The 22894-nt window shown below is 38.8% G+C and overlaps 2 pseudogenes; both read left to right on the forward strand.

Moving 5' to 3' along the window:
• Positions 1-1317: 1317 nt before the first annotated feature.
• On the forward strand, positions 1318-22211 carry LOC149170798 (protein LATERAL BRANCHING OXIDOREDUCTASE 1-like; annotated as a pseudogene).
• On the forward strand, positions 4285-20898 carry LOC149170799 (uncharacterized; annotated as a pseudogene).
• Positions 22212-22894: the final 683 nt, after the last annotated feature.

Below are 22894 nucleotides of genomic sequence, written 5' to 3' on the forward strand. Positions count from 1 at the left end.
TGTAAACATTTTCGCTATGTCAAAAAAATAATAATAATAACAAAAAATAAAAATGACCCATAGTATTGACGCATGGTATTATTGTGGAATATAAGATATTTAAAGGGGGGAATTAAACCAATCTAGATCCTTTTTAACTCTGGATCTACCAAGCGCTTGACATGCAAACCTCTTCTAGAGTGAAAAGAGATCTGATCCCTCTAGGTTGATGGATCTAGGTTGGTAATTAATTCAGTGACAACAAATATATGAATAAATACAAATTATAATGTTTAGATGTAAAATTGTATTGCTAGCCAAAAAACTATTTCATCTATTAGTTAAACTACTCCAATTCTTATGTCTTTTTAATTTTATTATGTTTGATTTTTTTTAGTAATATTTTTTTAAAAATAAAATTGTAGTTTTTTTGTTATTTAAAATGTATTTTGAATATCTCAGTCTAGATCCATCTTAACTCCGGATCTAACAAGCCTTGAGAGGGATCAAATAGAATGAAAAGAGGTTTGCATTTCAAGAGATTTGATCCCTCTCAAAATTTGGTAGATCCGGAATAAAAATAGATCTAGATTGAAAGTTATTTTTATTCTTATTTTATTTTGATCAAATAAAAATATTTACAAAACATTACATTACAATATCGCTATTATATTGAATTATGAAAAATACCTCAAAATATAATAAATAAATTCAATATTTTAAAGGGTTCATGTATAACAATTAAATTATATAAATTTCATCATTTAAATTTATGATTTAATAGATATTTTAAAAAATAAAAACCAAAACCAAGCGTTGAAGCATGGTTGTTGACTACAAAGACTGTGGAGGGGACTATGGATTATTTGACTCCTTTTACAAGTGATGGAGAGGGTAAAGTACACAGGTAGACTTGCAAATATCTTTCCGTGGCATGCTAAAATTGAATATAAAAACTTATTTGACACTTTCAATTAATATTTGATTTTAATTATATGTGGGTGGACGAAGTCAATACTATAATTATCGATAGGCCTTCTTTTGAATCAGTTCGACCGTCAACACTTCTCATATTTATTTGTGCACATATTTTTAAGCCACCTGTCTGCTCTCCACTTCACATATGTGCACACCGGAGTCCTTTACGCCAGAATTTCAGGAAAATGGGTTTGGAATGCGTTTGAATTTTACATGGAATTTATGGCACCAAACATGGAGGACACTAGAGTGCTCACAAGAAGGACATCTATGCACTCCGGCGTCCTATAATCATGTCTTTGAGGTTTCAGATCCAATTCCAGGTTTCATGTCACTCTAATTCCACCGCCTGCTACGAATATGGATTCTTCTGCTGCCATGGAGGCTCTTTTGAGGCAGTCTCAAAGACTTAAAAGACCCATTGATCTTGTGTAGACACTCCATGAAAGGAAAATGAAGGAAGTCCCTGCACGATACATCCTTCCATCTGATCTGAGGCCAATTCGTCCTCTTCAAGTCCAGCACTCTCTTCGCATCATCGACCTAGAAAGCCTAGAAGACAACGACAAACACTTCAAGACTGTGAGCCGATTAGCTCAGGCATCCCAAGAATGGGGTTTCTTTCAGGTTTGTATGGGTTCACAGTGTTGGCATTTTATTTTTTCCCTTTCCTCTATCGATCGTCCAACCAATTTTGTTATTGTTTAGACTTTGTAATTTCATTGGTTTTCAATTATTTTGAAGATAATAAATCATGGCATACCTTTGTCATTGATAGAGACTGTGAAACGAGTTTCACATGACTTTTTTGATCTTTCCCTTGAAGAGAAACGGGAACAATGTCCTGTGAGGCCTGGAACTCATATGCTTGAAGGCTATGGTCGGTTCTTTGACATTTCTGATGACACAGTCCTGGATTCGGTCGATGCCCTTGTTCATTATATTTCTCCAGAGTGGGCCAAAGTCATTGAGCAATGGCCCAAAACATCCTCCACATATAGGTACAACTCTATACACATATACGTTGTGTGATAATTGAAACCCTGATATGAGATTACATCCATTCTGATACACTACTGTCTTCTGTCAGAGGGTTTAGGGCTAGACCCAAATTATATCGAAACCCTAATCAAAGAACCCCTGCTCCAACTCAGAATCAATTATTACTTTCCTTGCCCTCAACCAGATCCGGTGAATGGCCTCAGACTACATTTAGATGGAGATATACTGATTGTTTTGCTCCACGATGGGGTGGAGGGTCTCTAGGTCCAAAAAGACAAGAAATGGTTTACTATGGCCCCTGTTCCTAGAGTTATTATTGTCAACATCGGGGATTTGTTAACATCCAAATCCAAAAAAATGCACAACGCTACCTAAAATTCCAAAGTTAGGGAACTTTCCAGTGGATATGTTCAAACGACTTCGCTCCTTTAGCACATTTTCACATCCTGGCAGGCCTGAATTCTAGTAATTTCGTGAAATGTGAGTTCATGATTTCACTAAACACAAAGATAAAGCTAATTTCTATAACGAATCGCTTGGAATAATATCACAGAATACAGGTGGATGGATTGATAAATTTCCATTTCCACATCTAGCAGAATTCGAGCCATTAATGTGCGTGCCGCGGGGGGCAGTCCCTTTCATCATGCACGTCCAGTGGATATGTTCAAACGACTTTTCTCCTTTAGAACATTTTCACATCCTGACAGGCCTGAATTCTAGTGATTTCGTGAAATGTGAGTTCATGATTTCACTAAACACAAAGATAAAGCTAATTTCTATAACGGATCACTTGGAATAATATCACAGAATACAGGTGGATGGATTGAAAAATTTCCATTTCCACATCTAGTAGAATTCGAGCCATTAATGTGTGTGCCGCGGGGGGTAGTCCCTTTCATCGTGCATGTCCAGTGGATATGTTCAAACAACTTCACTCCTTTAGCGCATTTTCACATCCTGGCAGCCTGAATTCTAGTAATTTCATGAAATGTGAGTTCATGATTTCACTAAACACAAAGATAAAGCTAATTTCTATAACAGATTGCTTGGAATAATATCACAGAATACAGGTGGATGGATTTCTAAATTTCCATTTCCACATCTAGCAGAATTCGAGCCATTAATGTGCATGCCACTGGGGGCAGTCCCTTTCATCATGCACGTGGCATAGACACACAGGCTACAAATCAAAACTCCTACGGTCATACTTGCACATGTTGTTTCCATGGTACTAATACCTACTACTATTGCATGCTCCAGTTGGCGGTGCAAATTATTTTTACCGGTTCTGATAAATTAGAGCCACCACCACCATAGTGACAGAGGCAACGAAGTTGTTAGTTTGACTGATGGCACTTCCTTTGAGGTTTGGATGTGGCTAGTGAGCTCAATTTAGGCCTTGGTGTTACTGGTTTTAACCAAGTTTGAAAGTCCTAAGGGGTATGGTCTTCGTTTACTGTTTTAAAAGGTACACCTTAGTCTTACAGTCCTAAAACGTTAGGTTCTGAAAGGTTGTAAGTTCCTACCCTACTTTGGAAGGGAAAAGTCTCATCTTAACTCTTAAATGTCCTGAAAGATTGACCTAGATATTGGCTTGATCCTCCAAAAGTTGAGGAATCAGTAGCGGTCTATAAAACATTCAGGGTATCAAATTTGGTTAATTTTATACCACTTTTTCAAAATATACTTTTTTCTTCATTCTTTGTGATAGTTCATTTACCTGAGCAGATGGAACCTTTTGTTTCAATCCACTACCAATTCCAGAGCAATACGATTTTGCACTGCAACTTCACTACTTTCCATGGGGACTAGAGTTTTTCATTGAGGTTATTTGAACTATGATCTTGATGTTGTTCCCTTTTTAAACAGACAACTTTGGTTGAGTTCGTTTCTTGCTGAACAAGCCTTTTTTATGTTACAATGTCTGTAAAGGCTAAACTGTTAAATTTGGGGTTTTGCCAGTGTAAGAAGGGCATTACATAAGAAGTATGAGAGTTTTTTTATATATCTCAAAAATGAATTCTTTAATTTCCCAAATATACAAATGAATGCCCTTCCATGTCTTAGAACTATTACTTGGATATGTCTCTTTGGTTGATATGGAAACCTTTAATCTAAAAATGAATCATCTAATCTTTATATGTGTATGGACTGTTATATGGACATGGGTGTTCTTCTGTTTTAAACTGAATTCATTTATAGTGTTATTTCATATTTATGCCCATGTCATGTTCCTACAATGGGAAATTCTTGTTTTTTATTCTTAATTTCTTTCAGTTATTAGAAATTTATTTATTTATTTTTTCTTTTCTGGTTTGATACATGTTTCCAATTCTTGCAGAAAAGGCATTGTTTGGAGAAAATGAGTGGTCTTTTTTCACTCCTAGGGACAGGAAGTATCCAAATGGTTCTCGCCCCAATAAGGTTGTTGGCTCAAGGTACTGGATAGCCACAAGTGCAATTAAACCTATCATGCTAAGGGCAACAACAGGTGTGTTGGCATCACGAAGGCTCTCGTTTTCTATGTCAAAAAAGCACCTAAAGGAAACAAGGCTAATTGGATTATGCATGAATACTGCCTTGCTGATGTCAATAGATCTACAAAGAAGAAGGGCAGATTAAGGGTATGCGACTGTTCCTGTGGATTTTCTTCTATGTATATTCTTGTGTGTCAATAGACATTGTGTTATAGAAATTTTTGGGCACTGCAACCCCAATCATATATGTCCATAAACCAAGGGCTCCTGAGTCCCTAAAAGTGTTGTTTCATGCCCTAAAGGAACAAGGTTAGCTGATTACATCATCTCCCAGAAGTTCTCCACAGGAAACTGCTCAGAACTAGTCAAAATTGGACCATACATATTGCTTAGTGGTAAGGGTGCGATGCATCTCACCTGCCCAGTGTAAAAGGTGTGATGCATACTGAAAAGCTCTTCTGTAGGGTGTGATGGGCGAGAGTGGACAAATGGAACTTGCCTCTCTGAATTCACCCAGGGATGAGTAAGAGATCATCAATATCCAAGTGGAACCAAGAACTATCAGAGAGAAGACACTAATCAAAATCCCAGAATCTAACTCACCTCCCTGCAATCATCTATATATGGATCCATCATCCCAAAGATCCAGAGGCTGGAATTTTGTATCTTGTAAGGAAGTGCTATTGGTTTCCTAGTGGAATATCATAGTGTTGGGTGATCTAAGCTTTTTCATGCGGTGAAGAAGGGCTTTCATGCTGGGAGGATGACGTTGGGTCAAAACAATGGGTTGTAATCCTCTCTTCTAATCTTCATATTAATAAATCTATTCAAGTTTTCCTCCACATTCTTGTATGTTTGATAGTATATGCATTTGTGTGGTCAATATATATCTGGTCCTATATTGTTTATGATTGTATATCTCTGCACTTTGAAGGTATTATGCTGCTTTGACTTTACAGGTACTCTTTGAAGCGGAGTGGTCAAGGGAGAAGTGGCAAAGACCGGTCGGTGAGGAGAAGGAACAAGCAAAGAACCGAGCGAAGGATTGAGGTTGGTATTCTTTGATATTCTCCTATCTACTTCTCATAAAGGAAAACGAAAGTAACTTTAATCTGTTTGTTTCTAAGATAGCTACCCGTCTTAGTGGGACTAGTAGCTCTGCATAGACACTAGATTTCCCGATAACAAAATGGTGACCATACTGGGGAGTGAATAGATTGTTTGCTTGTCTATATTTGTTTGTTTTATAAACTTACAGACGGAGCCTGAAGTTAAGCCAGCTAGCCTTCGAACTGCATTTTCTATGCAAGTGCAAAGTAGATCAATGCTGCTTCAGTCTATCTCCGGGTTTTGTTTATAAACTGAACAATCGATTTGCAAACATTCTAATTGCCCTAGTGGTGGCTCTAGTAACCTCATTAGATCAACCCCTGTGATTTCTATTTACTGACTATCATTAGCTCGGCCTAAATCCCTGAACTAAGCTGCAAACTGTGACCAAGAACCAAGTTGAAGTCTCGTCCCTGGACCATCGCACTTTCTCCTCTTGGGAATCTGGATGTATTGCACCTCCCGTGTGCAGTAGGTGCGCTGCATCACACTTTCCCTTTGTTGCAGGTGCGCTGACCAGATAAGACCTCTTATGCTCTCAGATTTTGGTTTTTTGTTCATTCTCTTCAGCTTTATTCAGGAGTTTTGTTGTCTATGATCAGTATACCACTGTAGAACCTCCCTTCCTTTGCACGATTCCACCTCCATAGTACAAAGAATTGTGAATTTTTTTATGTATTGTGCGCCATTTACAGTTCTCTTTTACAAAAAGTAGCGTAATCAAATTGTCATATTTTGATTTGGAAGTGTCGCAAGTGTCGTTTTCAGTCAAAGAAAAGAATTCTATTGTTCTAGATGGTCGATTATACAATTACTCTTGTATTTGATTTGAATTAGTAGTTTTTCAAGTGTCGAAAGCAGTTTTCAATTCAAATAGCAAATTGTCGTCATTATCTTCCTTTTGTTTTTGAATAGAAATTTGTTAGTACTGTCGCTTTGAAAAGATAATTCATATTTGCACTTAGCATTCTTCTTGTCATTCACACATTAAGAAAGCTGAAAACAAATACATGCATGTGCATTTGCATTTAGACTGCTTGTTGGTTTGATTTAGGACAGTGCATCTAGTGTGTGCTCTTTGCTCTATGTTGAAAGAATATCATCTCTCTTTCTTTAGTAGCTAGGATTTTCATTGCAAAAAGAAGATTAAACGATTGTTTATCATCTTAGATTGAATTTTAGGAATTGTATATCTACATCACGCGGTGAACCTGAAAGGAAAATTTCTTAAGAAAGATCAACTGTAAAATAAATTCAATGAACATAAAAACTCTTTGGAACCTAATGCACAACATCTAGAAGTCTAGGCTAGAGACGTATTCCGACGTTGTAAAGCCTAGTAACTATCGCTTTCATTGTTGGTTGGGTGATTCCTCCTCATTGAGACAACAAGTGATAGTACGGACTTGTGCTCCCACGTACCGTCGAGTATATATTGGGAGACCACAATAGGCTATATCCTTTATCCATAGGAAGCCATGTCTGCCGCCCCATCAATCGCAATGCACTGAACACAGCATTCGGGAAGATTGACTGTCGTACTGTAAAAAGTATTCTGTAGTTTTGCGATTGGTTTGGTAATCCCTCTGTCTAGATTTCATTCCTTTTCAGACTCCTTAAAGGAAAAGGTCCATCTAAGCACTTGTCACTTCAGGCTCATTAAAAATCAAAGGCGACTAGAGTCATATTTTGTTTTTTCTCGACTCTTAAAAATTGAAAAAACAAGTTGTGTCAAAGCATCTAAAATTCATTTAATTTGGAATCATTTTCCCCTTTTTTTTAGTTGATTGAGTAATCTGCAATCGTGTAGGAAAGTCAATTGAAACCCCGTCGTTCGTAGAGGCTTACGATTCAACCGTCTTTATCTTCGGAAACAAAACTATTCCGAACAAAGCGAACTCGTTTAACCTGACCAAAGTCCCTTGGTTTGGTTGGAACAAGTGTTCCAACACATTCAGAGACTCCAGTTACTCCAAACATTTCCGGTATCCCTGCGTCTATAGAAGAAGTTCCGCAGCCACTAGAAGACAATAGAACTGATTCTATTCCTAAACCGACTCCACCCACAGCTGATTCGGAAGGAGTTATTACCCAAACAACTATCGCTGCAGAATCTATACCTTCTTCGGCACCAGAAATATTTTACGGACCTGACGGTCTACCTCTTCCACCTGGATTGATTGCAATAGAAGAGATTGTGGAGGATCCCCCATCTAGCACTCCATCGCATTTTGGAGTTGGGATCACCCTATATCCTTCTTCGTCAGAAATTAGTCTACCGTTATCGGAAGTTCCTGTAGAATCGCTAGGAAATATTTTGGATAGACTAGATATGTCTGAACAACCGTCGACATCTAGGACTGTGTCATCTGACACAGTAGCAGCAAAGCTTCCTGTTGTCACTCCAACAATGTTCGTCGGCATACCGTCTGTTGCAACTAGCTCTCAATCACTAGATGGAATCCATCCAGGGGCTGTTTCGACAGTATGGTCTATTCCCGTTTGTTCATCCGGAATAATATCTGGAATCTCTTATGTTGAGTCTCAGCAAATTGATCCTTCGCAATGTCAATTTGGGCAATCCAGTCCTCAAAGGCAAATCATTCCCTTAAGCACTAGATTACCGTCGTATGGGGGGCAATATGCCCTTTCATTGTCTCCTCCGGGAGAACAAACATACGAGAGTTCACAACAGAATTCAGGTTATGTTGGAATTACATCCAGTGGTTGGATGCCAATACTGCCTCAACAACCAAGAGTTGTATACTCAATGCAACAAAGTCTGCCTATGTCAAATATCCCCACTACACCGGCTATTGTGATGGTGTCGCAAGTACAAGCGTTGCCTGTTGTATGCCAACCTCAAGTCTCTCAGGTCGCAATTCAACAGCCCCTTGTCTCTACGATGCCACCACAATCATCGATTAGTGGCTCCTTAATTGGAGTGACCCAGGCTCAAACGGGTACCATTACCCCTCATCTTGGTCAAACAGCCAATATTGGACAACAGCAAATGGTTTCATAACCATGGCTGGTGCAATATCAACAATCGCAATTCCAACAAGTCTACCAAGGATCTGAGCATCAAATCTTTGCAAGTAATGGGTAGCGGTATATCCAAAACGGTCAAAATCAACCATTTCATAATGGTTATGCCCATCAACCTTACCAAAGTTATCAGCATCAAATGCATTATGATGGTATGCAAAGACCCACTGCTCAGGCAATCCCATCTTATCCTGGGTATGCTTCGCCGAACTTGAATCAACAGTTTCCCTTCATGGAAACTTTAGAGTTACCTGATCTAAATTGGCTGAAAAATGATCCAATTGCTTACGCCCCTTGGTGGCCAGCAATTCCTCATAAACGTCCATTAGATATTCCTAAATTTAATGGAAATCCGGGTGAATATCCGTCGAATCATGTGATGACCTTTCATCTGTGGTCTTCATCTAACACTCTAAACGATGATTCAATCAGGCTTCGCCTTTTTTAACGAACGTTAACTGGTCCAGCAGCAAAATGGTATATCGAATTGCCTAGGGCTTCATTCGATAACTTCAACACCCTAGCCACAACCTTTTTAACCCATTTTCAGTTACCCATAGGTACGAAACAAGAATAGAGCTTCTTACCAATTTCAAACAGACAACGGCCACTCACATATCTGATCATATTCATGAGTGGCGACATTGTCGTAGAATGGTGAAAACATATGTTCCTGATTAGCTACTAGCTGAATGGTTTATTAAGTCATTATTACCTTATATTACAGAGGATGTGGCAAAGGGAGGGGTCGTCACCGAAGAGCAAGTAATTGCTCATGCGCAATATCTAGACTTGATATATACTCAGTCTAGCACGCTCTACGATAAAATCCCTGATGCTCCTAGACCGAAATTTTCCATTCCTCCCCCTCCTAAATCAAGCAAAGACTCTCATGCCGGAGATGGCGTGATAGGTGCGACTAGCACAAAAACCATAAAAGCTACATCAAAGAAAGCTCGTACGATTCCAAGTCAAAATGCAAATGAAGAACTTCTTGCCTCAGAGGTAAATGTCGTTTCAACTAAAAAAGGAAAAGAACCAAAGCAACCAGGGGGCAAGAAGAAAAAGAAAGGGAAGAAGAAAAAATAGGAGGAGTCGTCCCTTGAAAAATCTTCTGCAAACCCTTCTGGAGATAGGAAACCAAGTCATCCATGCTTTATATGTGATGAGGATCATTGGACGAAAGATTGTCCATACAAAGCCAAGCTTAGAAAATTCTTAAAGAGTTCAAAAACTTCGGCAGTATTGACTGATCTGTTTCCGAATCCAAGAACAAATATGGTTGCTAGTGACAATGCTTCCCCGTCCCAAGTGCTAATGTTGTCGGTTTCGAAGCAGCAAAATGATGCTTTGATATCAACAAGGAATAAAGATTACAGGAATCCACAGCTGTCAGACAACAAGGCTAACGATCAACCTAGTAGTTCGACAACAACTTCGACCGAAGTTGTGCCACCCATCATTCCTGAACTAACGATAAAGCCGCCAAAGGGAGTAGTACACAAATCGACATTTAATCCTCGTGCCAGAGTAGCACAACATTATAATATAGTGGAGGATCTAGCCCAATCGTCGTCCGCTATGTTGACACTTGAGGTACTGCAAAATTGCCCCTCCCAAAAGCAGGCTTTATTATCAGCGATAGGTGGGATTGACCCAACGGATTCCAATCTTGTGTCCTTTAATCACAAAGGATATGACCCTCAGTTACCATCTCAGCTAGCTTTCCTTATCCAAGTGAAAGCCCTCAACAAAACTGTTCATCGAACAATTATTGATGAGGGGGCATCTACATGTATTATGTCGATGAGTTGCTGGAAAACTTTAGGATCTCCACCCTTGTCGCGATCTTCGACGACATTAAAAGCATTTGATGGACGAAAATACACCCCATATGGGATTTTAAGTAACTTGCAAGTCGAACTAGGGGGGAAAACAATAGAAATTGATGTTGAAGTAATCGACGAAAACCTCAATTACAACATCCTACTAGGAAGGCCCTCGATATATGCTATGGTTTCCGTTGTGTCGACCTACTTCAGGAAGATTGAATTTCCCTTCCAAGGAGGTATTACAATCGTCAAACAGCAAACATTTCTCCCCAAAAGTTCACAAGTTACGGGAAGCATTCTGATGATCCATGGAAGCCCTCATTCGCTTCAAAATATCGGAGTAGGCCTACTAAAAGACCCTAAATTAATGGGAACTTTTTCCCTACCACCTCTAATAAATCTGGCGGAAGTGGCAATGGTGGGAACCTACAATATGATATCTTCTATGCAAAAGATCTTTGAAAATGATATTAACATGGATCATCTGCAGGTATTGCCTCTAAGCCCAATATAAACATTGTAGCAATCAATGTTTTCGGCATGGGAGGCAAACCCAAATCAATGCTCATCAAGCGTTTGGACAGACAAATCTAAGGAATATGGCACCCCTTTAGATCCTTGGTCTCAAGTACATTCTACAAACGAAGGAATTGTTCAATCAATGATGATTTACGGGGCAACACGGGAAGATTACCACCAACGTTCCCATCTTCCGATTACAAGGAAGATAGTTCCAGTGACCTTCATCATGCCTCAGTTTTTTATTTTCTATCAAATACTGTAAACACGGTGGATTCCAAATGAAACTTGTCCAATATTGAAGAGACTATCGCCATAAATATCTCGACCAAAATAGATGTTGTAGAGAATATTCATGTCGGAAAATCTTGTTCTCCTTTAGAACTAGAAATATATTACGCTCTTTTTCGCGAGTTCAGAGATGTCTTTGCTTGGTCGTATGATGAAATGCCAGGCATTGACTCGAGCATAGTTGAACACGAAATTAAGATGTATCCAGATGTCAAACCGGTACGACAACGGCTACGGTAGGTGCACCCCAAGAAAGCCGCTGCCATCAAGACAGAAGTTGAAAAACTTCTCCATGTTGGTTTTATTTACCCGGTTCCTCTAACGGTTGGGTATCAAATATTGTTCCTGTAAGGAAAAACAAGGAATGATTAGAGTGTGCGTCGATTATAGGGATGTAAATCAAGCTTGTCCAAAAGACAATTACCCTACACCCTTCATTGACCAGATAATTGATGAATGCGCTGAATGTGAAATATTTTCATTTATGTATGGATTTTCTGGGTATAATCAAATTAACATCTGCCCACAGGACCAGTCAAAGACTGCATTTATTTGTCCGTGGGACACATTTGAATATCGCAAGCTACCCTTTGGTTTAAAGGATGCAGGGGCAACGTTTCAGAGGGCAATGAATTATGCCTTCCGTGACATAAAGAACATCTTTCAACCATATCTCGACGATCTTCCGGCTCATTCGCGAAAGCGGACCAATCATTCGCAGCATTTGAGAGCGATATTTCTACATTGCCGACACTACAAGATACGACTCAATCCACACAAATGTGTGTTTTGTGTCAGCTCTGGTCGTTTACTTGGCTTTGTGGTCTCAAAGGACGGGATTCGTCTTGACCCATGTAAGGTTCAGGCAATCATTGATTTTCCTCCACCTTCAAATCTGCTTCAGATTCAGAAACTCCAAGGGAAAGCAAACTTTATGAGGAGGTTCATTCCAAATTACGCCGAACTTGCTAAAGGTTATACTCGTCTATTGAAAAAAGAAGTACCCTTCATCTGGGATCAGGTCGCGCAAGCTTCCTTTGATGCTTTAAAGGAATCCCTAATAAAAGCATCATTAATGTATGCTCCTGATTTTAAAAAAGACTTTAACCTGTATCTAGCTGCAACAGATACGATCATCAGAATGGTTTTAGTTCAAGAAGACAATGGAATTGAACATCCTATATATTATTTGAGTAGAAACTTAAATGATACAGAAAGAAAGTACTCCTATGTTGGAAAGCTAGCTCTCACAACTGTTCAAGCGATACAAAGATTTTGACACTATGTCCTCTTTCAAAAAACTAGCATTTTGTCATATTGCAACCCAATGACATATATATTGTCGCGACAGTTGCTGGGGGGAAAATATTCAAAATGGATAACAATTCTACAAGATTTTGATCTGGAATTTATAAAATCCAAATCGAAGAAAGCCCTAGTTTTCACGGAGTTACTATGTGATCTCCTATTGTCGTCCAACGATGCCACATCAAAAGAAGCGATCGTGGATGAATCTTTGTTTCTAATATCTTCAAGCAATCTGTGGTATGGATACATAATAATCTATCTCCAAACCCAAACATATAGGTCTAATACCTCCCGCTTGGAACAACGACGCATTCGATACCAAGCAAAAGACTACATGATCGTCGGTGATACTCTTTACTTTCGTGGTGTTGATACAGTTCTGAGGAGGTGCCTCACCCACGAGGAGGCCGAAAATGTCCTGAATGATTGTCATTCAGGTGCGTGTGGGGGGCATCAATATGGTTACACTATAGCGCAAAATATTTTACGAGCAGGATACTTCTAGCCAACAATGTTCAAAGATTGCATAACCGCAGTCAGAAGTTGCCATACCTGTCAAATTTTTTATCGCAAAACCAGAATACCACCCACACCTCTGCAACCAGTAGTTGTTGTTGGGCCATTCACCAAATGGGGCATAGACTTCATGACATGTAACCCCACCTCGGCCAGGGAGCTTGGGTATATCATAGTCGCAGTAGACTATTTTACCAAATGGGCCGAGGGGATGCCTACATTAAACAACAGCGACGAAACAACTACCCTCTTCTTTTTCAATCATGTAGTCTCCAGATTCGGCGTTCCACAGGCCATAGTCACAGATCATGGATCGCATTTTTGCAATCACATGATGGTTGAGTTGGCTGCCAAATTAGGGCTGTCCCACAACAGCTCTACTCCGTATTATCCGCAAGCTAACGGACAAGTTGAGGCAATCAACAAGGTCCTGAAGCGGATGCTGCAAAGGATGATTGGAGTCCATAAAAGGAGTTGGCACCTGATCCTGTACTTAGCCTTGTGGGCATACTGGACATCGATGAGGAATGCAACTGGGTTTACACCCTTTCAACTGGTGTATGGCCTGGAAGCGATCTTACCAGTTCAGTGTGAAATCTCGTCCCTCAAACTCGCGGTCGACCTTCTCCCCGGAACTTCAGAAGAGGAGGCTCGTTTCTTGGAACTAATCCAATTGGATGAAACCCATCGTGATGCCGCTTTGGCTAATGAAGCCCATAAAAAATGAGTCAAGGCGCAGTTCGACAAGAATGTCAAACCCTGTGTCTTCTCAGAAGGTGACCTGGTCTTACTTTACAACCAGGAGTCCGATAAATTAGGAGCAAGTAAGTTCAAGTCTTTATGGATGGGCCCCTATATTGTTAAGCGTGTATTAGCAAAAGGAGCCTACGAGTTAGTGGATTATGATGGGATTCCACTGGCGCAACCCCACAACGGGTTGTACCTTAAGCGTTACTATAATTGACTCAAGATAGTAACCCCTATGATTTTGTTACATTTTTGTTTTCGCTAAAGGTAATTGTTTTGGTTAAGTGATCTGCTTTCACATTTGTTGCAGATGTTGGACCTATTGGAATCATTTGTTGGATATGCCGACAAAGCGAGTCGTAGTTTACGGAACCTATCTTCTGCGACCTAGGCCATCTTCGATCCAAGCGGCGAGTTAGTGAGTTTCAGAGGGGTATGTATTGGTCGGTCAACGAACAATATTGCTAAATACAGCGCATTGATAGAGCTCCTCTCTGATGCCATCACACGTGGCATACGCTGACTCGTCATCAGGCTAGAGTCACAACTCGTCATCCTACAGTTCATCGGTATCTACTCCGTACGGAATCCAGCTATCTATCGCATGTTCCTAAGGGTCAAGATTTTGGAAAGGCAATTTGATTCTATTCAATATCAGCATATTTCCAGAAACTTAAACACATTAACGAACTCATTGGAAAATTATGTGTTAGATAGACATTTGAAACATCTATAAAAGAAGCATTTCATCAATATTTGCATCAAGATCATGTAACTTAACCAAAATAAAGCCCCGAAAATATATATCTATATATATATATATATATATATATATATATATATATATATATGTATATATATGTATATATATGTATATATATGTATATATATATATATAGATATATATGTATATATATGTACATATATATATATATATATATATATATATATATATATGTATATATATGTATGTACATATATATACATATATATACATATATATACATATATATATACATACATATATATATACATATATATACATATATATATACATACATATATATATACATATATATATACATATATATATATATATATAGATATATATATATATATATATATATATATATATATATATAACTGTTTATGGTTTATACATAATGTTCTATAACCAAGACAAAATTGGTCAAATGACCCAAAACGCAAAATGCTAGGGGGCACCCTAGCCTAATGATGCTGGTGATAACAAGTCACCGCTTGTGCAATCATGCGTAAAAGCCTAGTCCATCGACTCGGCATGCCAGTAGTATGTCGCTGCAACCTCAAAGGCAGCTCGTCGGTCTTCATGTCCAAAATACCAAGAGTGAGACCCTCAACCTGATCCTCCAATGCTGAAAGAGTCTCGGCCACATCAAGGTCGCGAAAGATAGCCCTCCCCACAGCCTCTCCTGCTGGAACGGTAGCTGGGGCTCTCAGACGTACTGCTAGCCAAACTGGTCCAATATCTGCATGAGCACATGAGTTTTGATTAGTCTTGGTAGGAGAAAACACGAGAAAATTATAAAAAATGATAAACAAAGATATGGTTAGAGAATTTACCGATAGCACCCCACTACTCACCAGTCGGCAGCACCAAATCCGGGTCACCCTGGAAATCCATACCAGCATATAGACACTCAGAAAAAACCATCTCCTGACAGTTGAACCACTCGAAGAAGGTATCAGAGAAGGAAACCTGGGACTGACTAGCATGTCAGGCCATGAGGTCAACCCATCTCTGCATCCGTGGCTCAGTCGGTGGAGGTAAACTAAGTGAAATGTATTGTGGCTGCATCAATGGGATCTTTTCCAAGGCGAAAGTGGTCAAAATAGAACCATAGCCGAAATTCTTGGATTTTCTGCTTTTTACCTTGGTTAGTTGTTCTTTCATCACAGGGAGTACTGCGTCACACCAGTTGAACACCTTTGGTTCAAGGCATTCCAAGGCGTACTGCATATAGGACCTGTTAGCCACGTGAAGAGCCGCACTACCAGCCAGTCTACCAAAAGTGAACAGAATGGCCCTCAAGGACTGGTCAGTGACATCTCGGATGTTGATCTTGCCGTCCCTACTCGGCTGAGATCCCTCTCTGCAATACCAGCGAATATAATCTCTCACGGATTCACCCCCATGAGTGGAACCTGATAGTGAGAGAGGGGCACCACGCCTCGATAAACTGGTCAAAAAATAGATGTCCACGACAGTCAAGGGGATGGATTTTCCTCTGATCTGAAACACCTGGTTGGTAGGATCCCATGCATTGAGAAAATATTGCAACAAGTTGATTTGTTGCCTCATGCTAGAGATGCAGAAAAACTTGAGCAGTCCAAAGTTCCGCAGTGCAGTTACCGTACCTGGATCATGTAAAGCAACCATGTCCTCTTCTTCATGCTTGCGTTATCGCCATGTAACAACCATTTTGCTCTGATGAATCTCTACAAAACAAGCAAGAGAAGAATCAAGGTCCTGATTTGGCAAAAAACAGGAAAAAATTCCATGAGAAAACAGTGCAAAAGTTTCCCTTCTCGCTCCCATCACACCCCAACAGTGTACTGGGTAACTGGCCAATGGCCAGGCCAGTATGCATCGCACCTTTTGATATAGGAAGGGTGCGATGGAGCCAGGGTGAATTTTTCAAACCCCAGGGGCTCAGAAAAACAGGGAAACATGCTCAAAATTCAAAAAGGAAGGAATGCAACTGAAGAGCTCAGGTTTAGCTCCTACCTAGTCCAGACGGCGCCAAGAATCGTCCACAGAATCTCCCAGAATCAGCTAGTGAAAATCAAGGGGGAAAGGCACCTCCAGAGCTCCAACAAACCAAAGTTCAAATGAAATGGTAAAATGAGGGGTAAAAACCACTTTTAAATTACTTTTCACGTAATTTGAGTAAAGTATTAGTGTTTTAACTCATTTTTCAAACATGTATTGTTCATTTCTAATCGGTTTGATGAAGCAATTGAACAGGCAGTACAACCGTCGAAGGAACAAAGTGGTTAGCGGTGAAATCAAATAATCAATGACCATTATCACGAGCAGTTTTTATGTGAAGTTCAAGCTCATTAAAAATTAAACCTAAGCAATGAGAAAATGTTTCCCCATAGTTTAAGCTCATTAAAAAATGAACCAATCTCCGGTAAATAACCATTGTGAATGCATTATCATCAGCTCCTGAGCCTTGGTCGTGTTCTCATCATCACCTCCACTCTATTTTAGTCGATCATTCACCTCCACTTGATTGTTTACCCCTTTTTGAGGAACAGCTGCGAATAGTGATCCTATTAGCCATCCTTGTGACACTGTCGTGATTGGAAAATTCCAAACCTTACCTGGAATCAGCTGCTACCCGAAATTATCACTCGTTCCTCAAAAAACGAGTCTCCTTTAAGCTCTTTTCGTCTGACTCGTAAAATATGAAAAGATTGCCAAGCAGTTGGCCTCTCTAGCTCGTTAAAGCTACCGAGAGTGCTATCCCTCCTTTAGATTTTAATATTTTTGGACCTAAGGGATTATTACATAAAAAGATTGAGCGCTTGTTTTGTTCAGCTCGTTAAAATTATCGAAAATTCATCCCATTCGTATTATTTTATACTTTTTCGGACTTAAGGGATTATATGACAAAAAAGGATTATTAGAGTTTCCTTTACGTCCCTTTCAGACTCTCTAAAATTGAAAAGGACCGAGTTATCTTTGTCGTTAAACTCGTTACAACCAATAGCGACAAACTTGTCCATATAGACAAGAACGAGTCTCGCTGTCGCTAGCTTCGTTAAAACATAGCGACAAGTTTTCCCGAAGGGCAAATTATAGAACAAGCATATGTTATCCTCCTCAAGCTTGATAAAAATAAAGAGGTACTGGTCAGCAATGACTAGGGAAAAATTGGGAAGAAAACTTGAAGAAACTTTATTGGTAGCAAAGTCGCTCTTGAACATGACACTTTCACTCCATGTCTGAGTCGGGTTGGGTTATTCCGTTCACCAGTCATATTACCATTGGTCCATCGTACCATCCATCTTTGGGGTTAACGCTACCAATCCATTCCAAGTGTCGCCGATATGTTCAAGAGAAGTCGATTAGAGAATTCACCAACCCATCTTGTGTCTCATCCACTGCAATACCTTTACGCTTCATTCTTTCATGACCGCCACCCTGAACCCTGTATCATCAAATCGTTTTCACCTCCAAAAGTCATTTGCTCCATTCCGTGTCATAGACGTGGGATTCATTAAGGCCCTCCTATGACGGGTCACTTCTTGTCGACATCAGCTCATTATCCAAGAAGTCGACCTAGGAACAACCCTTCCAGTACTTTGAAGCTTGCATGCCTCAATGGCAAGTTTCTCACTTTCGGCGATAGGTTTACATCAATGGCCTTTGACCGAGAGATTTTGCGTGGTGTTCGACACCAAGTCCCATTCTCACACCATGTGAATTGTACTGCCATACCTTGAGGGTCATCATCATCATCGGTGATTCCTCTTGCGCCTATTAACAGCTTACATCATTGGCTGGTAATCAGGCGATGTCTTTCCATGTTCGACTCCAGAACATTTTTCACATGGATCGACTTGTACTTTGGGCGAAGATTGGACGAGTTTGAAGACCTCAGATCTAGTTTCATCCATCCAAGCTGCGATATATTCAGGAAAATAAAGACATCAAATGTACATCATTGCTGCACAAATGATCATCCGAATCAAAGGATGATGGCTCTACCAGAATCATCAGTCTGCTACACAGACGGTTGTCTGTCCTATGTACATGAAAAAGAATTTATAAAGTTGAGCATGGGAATGCCCGCCTCAACTAGATCATGAAAATATTATGAAGATAATGTATTTTATTGTATCTTATTACAGGTCACCTTCCAGTTCGAAAAACCTCGGATCCTCATGATAAAGCATTTCACCCAACATCAAAAGATTAATGACCTCATGCTTTAGGGGGCAACTGTTATAGACATTTTTGGGCACTGCAATCCCAATCATATATGTCCATAAATCAAGGACTCCTGAGTCCCTAAAAGTGTTGTTTCATACCCTAAAGGAACAAGGTCAGCTGATTACATCATCTCCCAGAAGTTCTCCACAGGAAACTGCTCAGAACTGGTCAAAACTAGACCATACAAGTTGCTCAGTGCTAAGGGTGTGATGCATCTCACTTGCCCAGTGTAAAAGGTGCGATGCATACTGAAAAGCCCTTATGTAGGGTGCGATGGGCGAGAGTGGACAAATGGCAGAGACAGTTTGCGAGGTGGATGATCATAGAATCTTCCAGAAACTTCTCCTATGACACTTGCCTCTCTGAATTCGCCCAGGGATGAGTAAGAGATCATCAATCTCCAAGTGGAACCAAGAACTATTAGAGAGAAGACACTAATCAAAATCCCAGAAGCTGACTCACCTCCCTGCAATCATCTATATATGGATCCCTCATCCCAGAGATCCAGAGGATGGAATTTTGTATCTTGTAAGGAAGTGTTGTTGGTTTCCTGGTGGAATATCATAGTGTTGGGTGATCTAAGCTTTTCATGAGGTGAAGAAGGGCTTTCATGCTGGGAGGATGACGCTGGGTCAGAACAATGGGTTGTAATCCTCTCTTCTAATCTTCATATTAATAAAGCTATTCAAGTTTTCCTCCACATTCTTGTATGTCTAATAGTATATGCATTTGTGTGGTCAATATATATATGTTCCTATATTGTTTATGATTGTAGATCTCTGCACTTTGAAGGTATTATGTTGCTTTGACTTTACAGGTACTCTTTGAAGCGGAGTGGTCAAGGGAGAAGCGGCAAAGACCAATCGGTGAGGAGAAGGAACAAGCAAAGAACCGAGCGAAGGATTGAGGTTGGTATTCTTTGATCTTCTCCTATCTACTTCTCATAAAGGAAAACGAAAGTAACTTTAATCTATTTGTTTCTAAGACAGCTACCCGTCTTAGTGGGACTAGCAACTCTGCGCATAGACACTAGATTTCCCGATAAGACATTGTAAGTGTTGTTTGGCTTAAAACACCTGTCAGGTTGGATGACATTATGGCCTAGTCATGACAGGGCCCAGACCAGGTAGACTCTAGAGGATGAATGTATCTGGGAAAAATCAATTTGGGAAACAGGGGGTTGTTTTCTATATTATAGAAATCAAGGGTTTTCTAATTTAATCCAGAGGCTTTCAATAAGGAAAACTATAAATATCAAATATTATTTTTGTTCCTCAGTCCAATTTAAAAATGAGGGCTTGTGATGGGTTTCAGTGATGTAAATTTAGCTCAAAATCCTTTATTTTCTCTTTTGGGTTATCCATATTTCGGATGATGAAATTGCTTCTTGTTGCAGTTGGATGATTGGGTACTTTGTCGAATATACAACAAGAAGAGCAGTGCGGAGAAGTTAGCTAAGGAGAAAGAGTGGTCCTCGGAAGAAGCAATGGAACAATTCCATGAAGAAATTAATGAAAAGGTGTTAGGAATACTACCCACTAGGAATACTATAATGAACTCAAACATTGAGCATTCAGAAAGAACTTCACAAGATTCAATGAAATCTGCCCGCTCTCTAAATTATAGAACGATCTCTAACCATGATTCAAGAACTTCTGCCATTACTTCCATGAGCTACAACTCAAACACCATTTTTGAGCAGAATTTGAACATTTCAAATGCCAGTAGTGCTCCAATGGACCTTCTAGAACTTGTCCCATTTTTCAACTCTCTGCCTAATCACAAGAAAAATTATGATTCAACATATTTAATTCCTCCTATTTTGCTCACCGATTCAAGTTGTTCCATGCAATTGTTGCATGATCTTAAATCCGATAAAAAAAAAGTGCAGAGAAGTTGTAGGTTGGAAGAATTGATGTTGCAGCAACAACAACAGTAGGAGAATGTTGCTTTGAACCAATCAATGTTCACCTTTTGCTTCGATATTCTGAAAAACCCATTCCCACAATTAGACCAAATACATCCCCCCTCGAGCAGTGATCCTTTCCAAGATTACTTAGCTAGCCTCACAACTCCAGGCTACTTACCGATGTCTTCTTATTAGAGGGATTGGAAGTTGAGCCTAAGTTACATGTCGTCATACAAGAAAAGTAGAAATTAGTAGTTAGCGTGTATAGATGTAGCAAAATTTGTTGAATCGAAGCAAAATTCATTCATTCTTTCTCTGACAGAGAAATTGAGTGTATGTGCAAGCCTCCTTTTTTTTAATGCAATTCATTCCATATACTCTCCTTTTTTTTAATGTTAAATTCATGCAATATGCTCTCCTAAGCATATTTTACTTCTATTTTATATTTCAATTCACTAAAATTGTTTCACATCTCATAATTCACTTATATGATTTCATATTTTAGAGCCTAACACCATGGTCTCATGTAGCTTGATTACTATTTTTCCTCAGTGATAGCTACTGAGTAAAAGGGGCAGAAGGTGGCTCCATGCAAATGGGGCAGGTAGTCTCATGAATACCCTCTCTAAATGTTATTATAGTCATATTGACATGCAACAAAATTATCAATAAGGGATTTCACTTTGGATTTTTTAAGTAAGGTTGCAATTTAGAATATTAACTTGTATACAATTTGGCAGGAACGTTGAAGATTGAGTCAGTTTTATTTTGGGAAAAGAAAACAGTAAACAACTGGGCCATTTAGTGGCTGAACACAAATGTCGATTCTAAAAGAAACCAACCACAACAGTCATCTAAATAGATACAAAGTAAAAACCCACACAATAGTCAGTTAAAGAGATACAAAGGGAAATCCCATAAAAAGAAAGAATAAATATGAATTCTGCTCCTAATACCAACTAACTACTAAGCTTCTAATACCAACTAACTACTAAACTTCGGAAACTGTTCTTAGAATAGTTACATTGGTTAAACCTTCGCATAGTGTTTGTAAAATGGTAGAAGAATTATCTAATGGCAGATAGTAAGCAATGGGAAATACAAAGGGAAATTTCATAATAATAAAAGAGAATAAATATTAATTTTGCTACTAAACTTCATAAATTGTTCTTAGAATAGTTACATCGGTTAAACCTTCGCATAGTGTTATATAAAATGGTAGAAGGATTATCTAATGGTAGATAGTAAGCAATGGGAAATACAAGAGTGTCGACCACTGGGTAGTGGCCAATACAAATCTGAGTCGAATGTCAATCATCATGTTTTTTATGCCACATTCTGATGTGTTGATTGTTGCCGCCCCTGAATTGATCGATGAAGCCCATCCTAGCCTGTACAAGGCTATTAAAGCTAGGGAGTATGTAACTGACTATACGAGCCAAGATTTTCATGGAAAAGGCCCTCTTGATGCTCTTTTTATAGACCAGGCAAAACAACGCAATGTCTAATCCTTCAATTGCATTTCCATAAGATGCGCATAAGATGTGTATACTATGTTGTAAGTTTTGAATGGAAAGTATAATTATAAAATAGTTTGGGTTGGACATTATCACTCTTTAAATTATACAAAAAAAAAGGAAAGAAATTTACTAGTTGTGTATTCAAGATTATATATATATATATATATATATATATGGAAAATTTACATAATAAATTTTTATTATGAACAATATATCAATAAAATGTACTCTTTTAATGTGTATGGTGAAAAAAAAAATTATGACCTAAATTGACATATTTTATATATACAAAATTTAACTTTTACTCGTTGTGTATTCAAAATTACTTCCATATATATATACATGGAAAATTTACAATAATTTTTTATTATGAACAATATATCAATAAAATGTACTCTTTTAATGTGTATGGTGAAATATTTTTTTATGACCTAAATTGAAATATTCTATATATACACAATTTAAAAATGGTCTTTTCACCTAAATCTAGTCATACAATTTCAAGCATACATCTCCAATAATAACTGAAATAATAAAGTTTTATTGAGATTATTTGCATGTACATGAGGAATATTGGACCACAAAAAAGAAGAAAAAGAAAAATAATAACAAATGACATTTAAGTAGAAGCAAGATGGACAACAACATAATTTTATGGTAACCCGGATTTA

The sequence above is a fragment of the Pinus tabuliformis genome, chromosome 4_2 (genome assembly GCF_031772625.1).
Source record: "Pinus tabuliformis cultivar Carrire ecotype Pingquan chromosome 4_2, CPIR1, whole genome shotgun sequence".
In the NCBI taxonomy this organism is placed as follows: Eukaryota; Viridiplantae; Streptophyta; class Pinopsida; order Pinales; family Pinaceae; genus Pinus; species Pinus tabuliformis.